The following is a 7,821-nucleotide window of genomic DNA, read 5'->3' as shown; positions in this document are numbered from 1 at the left end:
ATTTTTGAAAATCAAGGATGTTGGTGTATTTTTCAAATTCTGAAGTTTTGAAGATATTATAGTTTAGAACCAATATCATTATCAAATTCTAGCTGACTGGTCCATCGGGTCAGTGGATGTTTAAATTCATATTTGCAGATATATATCATCGCAATAACTGCTTTCTTTTTTCTTGTTTTCTAGCCTCAGTAGCCAATCATTTTCATTCATAACTTTGTACTCTCGGGGACTTTTTACCGTCAGTATCAATTAAAAAGATAACTATAAAATAGGACAATTAGGCAACTGATCAGTGACAGCAGACATTTGTTTTACATTTTGAAATTGAGGAGGAAACAACAGCCGAGTACATTTCAACTTTTCATTTAATATTTGTAGTATAGTGTCAGAGTGTGACCATTTATAAAACGTGCATATAAACATACACATTGCCTTGAAGTTTTATTCATATATGAGGAGGGGTAGGACCTTTATCGGGACTCCGGGATCGGGTGTATTTAAGCTCGGGATTTCGGGATTGATCCTTTCGGGATCCGGGAATTCTTTTTTCGAATTTCGGGATGTCGGGATTTAATTTTTTTTTAAATTCGGGACCTCGAGATTTCGGGATCAGGCCCCCTCCTACCCCCCCCCCCCCCCATATATGCACAAAAATGAGATGAAAATGGTGCATTTAATCTTGTAATCTTCGTGCAATTTTAAGACTGGTTAATTATAGGTCAAAAGAAGGTAAACGGAGACAAAACCTATATATTGTAACCATTGCAGAATTTACACTCTAGAAGATGTTTTATTTCCATTAAATGGGCTCACAAAGAGCATATAACAATATAAGACACTATTTAAAAAACAACACCAAACAATAATCAAGTATACATGCAAAGAAAAGAAAAAGCAGTTTGAACATGAATGAACTACACACACATATAAATATATAAGTTAACAAGTGTAATACCTCCTTCTCAGGCACACCCCAACATGTAAAAGTGCATTTAATAAATTGGCAATATATTCGATATGTAACAACTGCAAAAGCCACCTAGGGACGGTGCTGCATGGCAAGGTGGGAGATAGACGCACATGGTATACATGTATGCATGTAAATAGATAATTTGGTTAAAATGTTATGAGGAGATGCACAAACCTGGCATGTCATCCTCGTGCCTGATGCAGAGGGGTTGATACATATTGTAAGGTGACCCGACTGCAGGATGCTTTAAGGGACGATGATAAATGACATGCCCAAGTATACGTTGAACCAAACAGAAAAAGTCTTATTTATAATAGATATGGGAACAATTTCATTTGAGGTGCACCCGAGACATATTCGGTTTTGTTCAGAAATACCATGATATCGACCTTGTTCAATTCTAAGTCTATGTGACGAAATACGAAATCCGAGTAAAATTTCTCCGCTCAGGGGATCGCAATAAAATAAGATATCTTTCAAGATCAAAGTTTGTCTTGAAAGCGCTGTAGCTACAGAGCTTTCCATCAGCACAGTTGTGCATTTCGAATCTCCATTGATCATCATAGTACTGGTACAGATTTTTTTTTGGTATAAAAATGTTAAGCTATAATTGCTTGTAGAAGCTAAACTGCCAAACCCTTTAATATTCTTTAGAAAGAAGTTTAAGGATCCATACCATGACGGAATTTGTTTTGACTCGTGTAATAATTTTGACTCTAAATATGCCTCCTTCAGTAATGGAAAAGATGAACACGAATTTTCAAGCCTGTGCCAGTATCTGATCATAGACTTTGCAATGTCATAATGCAGAGGGAATCTACCTAGTCCAGAAAGAGTGGCAAAATGTTTTGCCCTCTTGCCAACGCCAAGTAAAAGTTATAAAATTTAATATGTAGTCTTTCTGAAAGAAGATGATGAAAAGCCTGATTTATAGTTGTAGTCATAGATTTTAATTTTTTTAAAGGGTTAAAATATCCCCAAATCTGAACTATATAAAATAATAAGTTTAATTGTATAATCAAATACATGAAGGCTGTTTTTTATACTTGGATTCAGTGACAAAAAGTCCTTGCGTAGATTGTGGTAGGCTTCTAACGCATTATTATACAATTCTGGAAGGAAAAAGATCCAGATGCACTTAAAGTTATTCCTAAATATTTACAATGCTCAGAACAAAGAATAAGTATGTCATTAAGATAAAAATTATGTTTGATATGTCTGTCTGTCTTGTTAAATGCAAGCATCTTACTTTTATTGGGATTAATTTCTAACATCTTTACAATAAGTAATTAATCGATCAAGTTTACTCTGAAGTCCTTTTGCTGAAGTTGAAAAAAATCACAATATCATCAGCATATGATAAACAATGGACTGGTTGTGAATTAACGACTGGATCAGGCGAGTTTTTAAGACAATCCGGAAGGTAATTAAAGAAAACTTTAAACAAATTAGGACTCAAATTATTCCCCTGTTTTACTCCTACTTAAGTTCTAAAGAGGGCTGTCACCCTATTCTTTAATCGAACACAATATTTACCATGGGCATACATGCTCTTAATGATATTATAAAAATTTGAACCCACCCCTATATTTAATAGTTCAAGTTTTATTCCTGGATGAATGGCAGTATCGAAAACCTTCTGGAAACCAACAAAGCAGGCAAACACTCTACCTTCTTTCGTGTTACAATACTTATCAATAATGGTCTATGGTCAGACAGTCGGGCTTTTTTTGTAAACCCAATTTGGCTATCATTAATGATATGATATTTATCTAAGAATTTACAAAGACGGATGTCAAGTATTTTATTAAAAAGCTTTCCCAATGAGTCAGTGATTGTGATTCCTCGATAATTATTAGGATCAGATGCATCATTCCCTTTATGATTTGGGAATAAATAAGCTGTGGCCCAGGGTTCTGAGTATTTTCTATAAGAAATACCAAAATAAATTTTAATAGGAAACATGGTAGTAAAGAGGTTTGACCATTTTTGTCGAGCCTGCGACTTTTGTCGCAAAAGCGAGACATAGCGATCCTACATTCCGTCGGCGTCGTCGTCGTCGTCGTCGTCGGCGGCGTCCAAAATTATTCACTCTGTGGTTAAAGTTTTTTTAAATTTTAATAACTTTCTTAAACTATTCTGCATTTCAACCAAACTTAGACAGAAGCTTGTTTATGATCATAAGATAGTATCCAGAACTAAGTTTTGTAAAAAAAAATCCTGTTTATCCGTATTTTACTCATATATGGACTTAGTTTTTCTGCCTGTTTACATAACATTCACTCTGTGGTTACAGTTTTTCAAATTTTAATAACATTCTTAAACTATCTTGGATTTGTACCACACTTGGACAGAAGCTTGTTTGTGATCATAAGATAATATCCAGGAGAAAACTTTGTAAAAAAAAAATCCTGTTTGTCCGTATTTTACTCATATATGGACTTAGTTTTTCTGCCAGTTAACATAACATTCACTCTGTGGTTAAATTTTTTAAATTTTAATAACATTCTTAAACTATCCTGGATTTGTACCACACTTGGACAGAAGCTTGTTTGTGATCATAAGATAGTATCCAGAAGAAAATTTTGTAAAAAAAAACCTGTTTAACCGTATTTTACTCATATATGGACTTAGTTTTTTCTGCCAGTTAACATAACATTCACTCTGTGGTTAAAAATTTTCAAATTTTAATAACATTCTTAAACTATCCTGGATTTGTACCACACTTGGACAGAAGCTTGTTTGTGATCATAAGATAATATCCAGGAGAAAACTTTGTAAAAAAAAATCCTGTTTGTCCGTATTTTACTCATATATGGACTTAGTTTTTCTGCCAGTTAACATAACATTCACTCTGTGGTTAAATTTTTTAAATTTTAATAACTTTCTTAAACTATCCTGGATTTGTACCACACTTGGACAGAAGCTTGTTTGTGATCATAAAATAGTATCCAAAAATAAATTTTGTAAAAATTTATTTCCTGTTTTTCCGTATATTACTTATAAATGGACTTAGTTTTATTCCAGTTAACATTACGTACAGTCTGCAGTTAAAGTTTTTAAAACATTTATTAGATTCATAAACCTTCTTGAATTTTTACCAAAATTGAACAGAACTTCTTACAATCAAAAGATAGTATCTAGAGGAAAATTCTTAATAATTTTTTCCCCATTTTTGTTGAGCCTGCGACTAACAGCAAAAGTAGGCGAGACACTGAGTTCCGCGAAACCCTTACGAATTTTTTAACATAGTATTGGAGATATTATCTAAGCCTGCGGCCTTAGTAACCTTTAGAGATGACAAACAATAGATATTTCAGTTTCAGAGATCCTACTGTCGTGTTCATTAAAACATTTACTTTTTTTCAATAATATTAAGTTTTTACTCTAAATACTGAAGTCGTTCTTTGAATTCATATTTTTGTTCTGTTAAATTTTTAACCAATCTGTTGGGGCTATCAATGCACTTTTATCATCTTTCTCTTAACCCTGCAGTTCATCAATCAGTTGCCAGACAGTACTGCTTTAGATTTTCGTCAAAAAGATTTTCTATTTGGTGAAGTAATGACTATTTATACTCCCTATATTTGCATTTACGAGCCTTAGTTATACAAGCTGCAGTTTGTAACAGTGGTCTTTAACAGCAGCGTCTCTGTGATATCTGGATTACATTTTTCCATAATTCAAGAGGTTATTTCTCATATATGGAAGGTTATTTTGATGTTTTACTTTTTGACCCAAGTGTAATTTACGTTTCGTAGGAGCTATAATATTAGCAGCTGAGGTAATAACATCTGTTTATTCTAGAGATGCTTTTTCAATTGATTCCTGGGAATCTATAGAATGTTGTTTCATACATTTCGCTGTTGAATTTCTTTAGAAAAAAAGTGCCTCCTGAAAAAAGACTGGAGAAGGCATAGCTGAACGGAGCATAAACTAATTTTGATGAAATTTTCAGACTATTGACTAACATTAGGACAAAAGAAGGCAAACTGAGACACAAACTGATATGTGATCTGTACATGAACGATACTCAATCTGGCAACAAAGTTAGAAATGATGGCTAAAAATGGAGAAAACTAAATTTCGTTAAACTAAGTCAAATGTTTGGATTATATATGAAATTGGTACTCCGCTAAGAATATTATCATCATAAGTATGTCGCATCTAATACCAAACGGTTCTCTATTGAATTCCGATAAGTATGTCGCATCTAATAACAAACACTTCTCTATTGAATTTTGATAAGTCTGTCGCATCTAATAACAAACGGTTCTCTCTATTGAATTCCGATAAGTCTGTCGCATCTTATACCAACTGTTCTATTAATAGAATTCTGATAAGTCAGTCGCATACAGAATTAATTTATAAGTCTGCCGCATCAGTCTAATACCAATGGTACTCCTAAGATCGTTTCAATGTCTACATAATTTACATGTCTGTTAGACGGGGTTCACCTAACCTTGACTTTATTAGATGGATCAATGATCAAGGTTATGTTTTCGTGGTAAAGTACATATCTAAAATACTATCAGCAATAGATCAACTATGCATGTGGTGTATGGATTGGTTGTTATATGTGTACATCTCAGTCTGCCAGGGTTCATATGTTTATGGTTCATTGGTCAATGTTAGGTTTTCGTGGTAGGTAAGGTTCGTTTTTCAGATACAATAAGCAATAGGTAAACCATAATTGGTGTATGCTATGATCAGTGGGAAATCTAGTGAACGAAAACAAAAGAAAATTCACTCTTCTTATGATAGAGTCGAGAAAGTCAATAATAAAACAATGCCGGTGACGATACTGATCAAAAGTTATTTCTAAATAATAAGTGTACATTTTAAAGAAATTATTTGTTAAACTGTGTTATTAGAAATATACATGCAAATACACGATGTTTTATGTTCAGTGTTTATCGAGATAATTGCATTAAAAGCTTGTGAAACTGAAATTTAAAAAAATGCTAATCTTTGCTGCATATTGATAAAAAAAAACTGGGGAAAATCATGTACATTCAAAATCTAAAGATCTCTAGGGTCATCAATTTTTGGAGTGTTCCTCAAAGTCCTTAGCATGTTACAATTTCCCAAAGTATACTTATTTTTTCACACCTATGTTATCGAGCACACCGGTATGCTCTTATCACATGTACATTCAATAGAGAAATATTGTCTTTTCGTGAATATAAAAATGTAAAAGTCTATCTGTGCAATTAAGAAATTAAAGATAACTTTTCCTATAAAGTAGGTATCTTTCTACTATTTTTTTATACAATTTTAAGAAAAGGTCGTCTCGATTTTTGTACATGTATTTGCGGTCTTCTCGATCTATTCACATTCAATGTTTACATCGAGATAAGGTCCGTTTGAATTAGTTTAGTAACTTAATTTCAAAAGTGCCAATCTTTGCTGCATATCAATAGATTCCTTTGGAAGTTTTTTCCCCGACTTTTTCTGATCTAGCTGTCTTTATATACGGATAATTAGCAGGTTCCAGAGAGGTATACAGCCAGTAGAAAAATAAATTGAAGTTGGTACTCCAGGAATTTATTCGCATAGCAACTGTGACATTTTAAACCAATTGTATATCAAGCATCTATAGCCTGCTGTACTCGTCGTTTGCTACTTAAAGTTGGAAATTATAACATTAAATGGAAGTTTTGTTTTTATTTCAACTTTTCCCATTGAGACGATCTAGATTTCAGTGTTTACAAGGGAGGTAATATTTTGTCACTAGATTTCCCACTATGATTGTAAGGTGTACATGTCCGTCTGACAGGGTTCATCTGACCTTGATCTCATTTTCATGGATCTGGTTGGTAAGTTTGTGTGATAGCTTTGATAATAAAATTGAGAATGGAAATGGGGAATATGTCAAAGAGAAATTTATTTAAAATTGTTATCTTAAAACATAAAATTCAATCATGATCAAATGTGGCAATATTTCAGCATGTGCCCCTTTTTTTCTATCAAATACTAACAGATAAGATAAGATAAGATATATAAGATAAGATATATTGTACAGATAAGATAAGATAGATAAGATAAGATATATTGTACAGATACAATAAGATATATTGTATTACCAATTAAGGGCCCACAAGGGGGATATAGAGAATACATGTATAAGGAAAAAGAACATTGATTAGCATAGATACATAGAATAAAATATGTAGGATTTAATAATGTACCCTATGAAATAATGTCCACCGGACATTATTTCATAGTAAATACTGTCCATGGTCAATATTTACTTATTTAAATGTATCCCGTACACAATTTTCCTATGAAAAATGTCCTTAGGTATGAAAAAGTCTCCATAAACATGAACATTATTTAAAACTATAATTCTGTAAAAAAATGTCCAGGTGTACTTTTTTTCACAGGACATTATGTCCGACAGGAAATTTTTTGGTATGATCTGAGACTACTATAACACATGTTATAGTAGTCTCAGGTATGATTAAAGTATTAAATAATATCCATTGCCATGTTATTGCTGGAAGTATTTTAACCTACAATTGCCTACTTTGAATACATTGTTACTTTGATAGAGAGTTGTCTCATTGGCACTCATACCATCCTTATCTTCTTATTTATATCTTTTTAATAGTATATATACATGTATAAGGATTTAAAAGTAACAGATGCAGTTCGATATTACTTCCCTTGGAGTATACAATTTAATAACAACTACTATAAAAAATTGTTCTGTGGGTGGACACTATTTCATAACTTTTGCTGGAAAATCCTGTCCACTTAGGGGACAATATTTAATGGCAGTGGACATTATTTAATACCAAAAATCAATATTTTCCTTTGTCTTCTTGTCATAATATGTATAGTAAAGT

This window comes from Mytilus californianus, unplaced genomic scaffold (assembly GCF_021869535.1).
Source record: "Mytilus californianus isolate M0D057914Y unplaced genomic scaffold, xbMytCali1.0.p SCAF_3, whole genome shotgun sequence".
NCBI lineage: Eukaryota > Metazoa > Mollusca > Bivalvia > Mytilida > Mytilidae > Mytilus > Mytilus californianus.
This window is presented reverse-complemented; position numbering follows the sequence as displayed.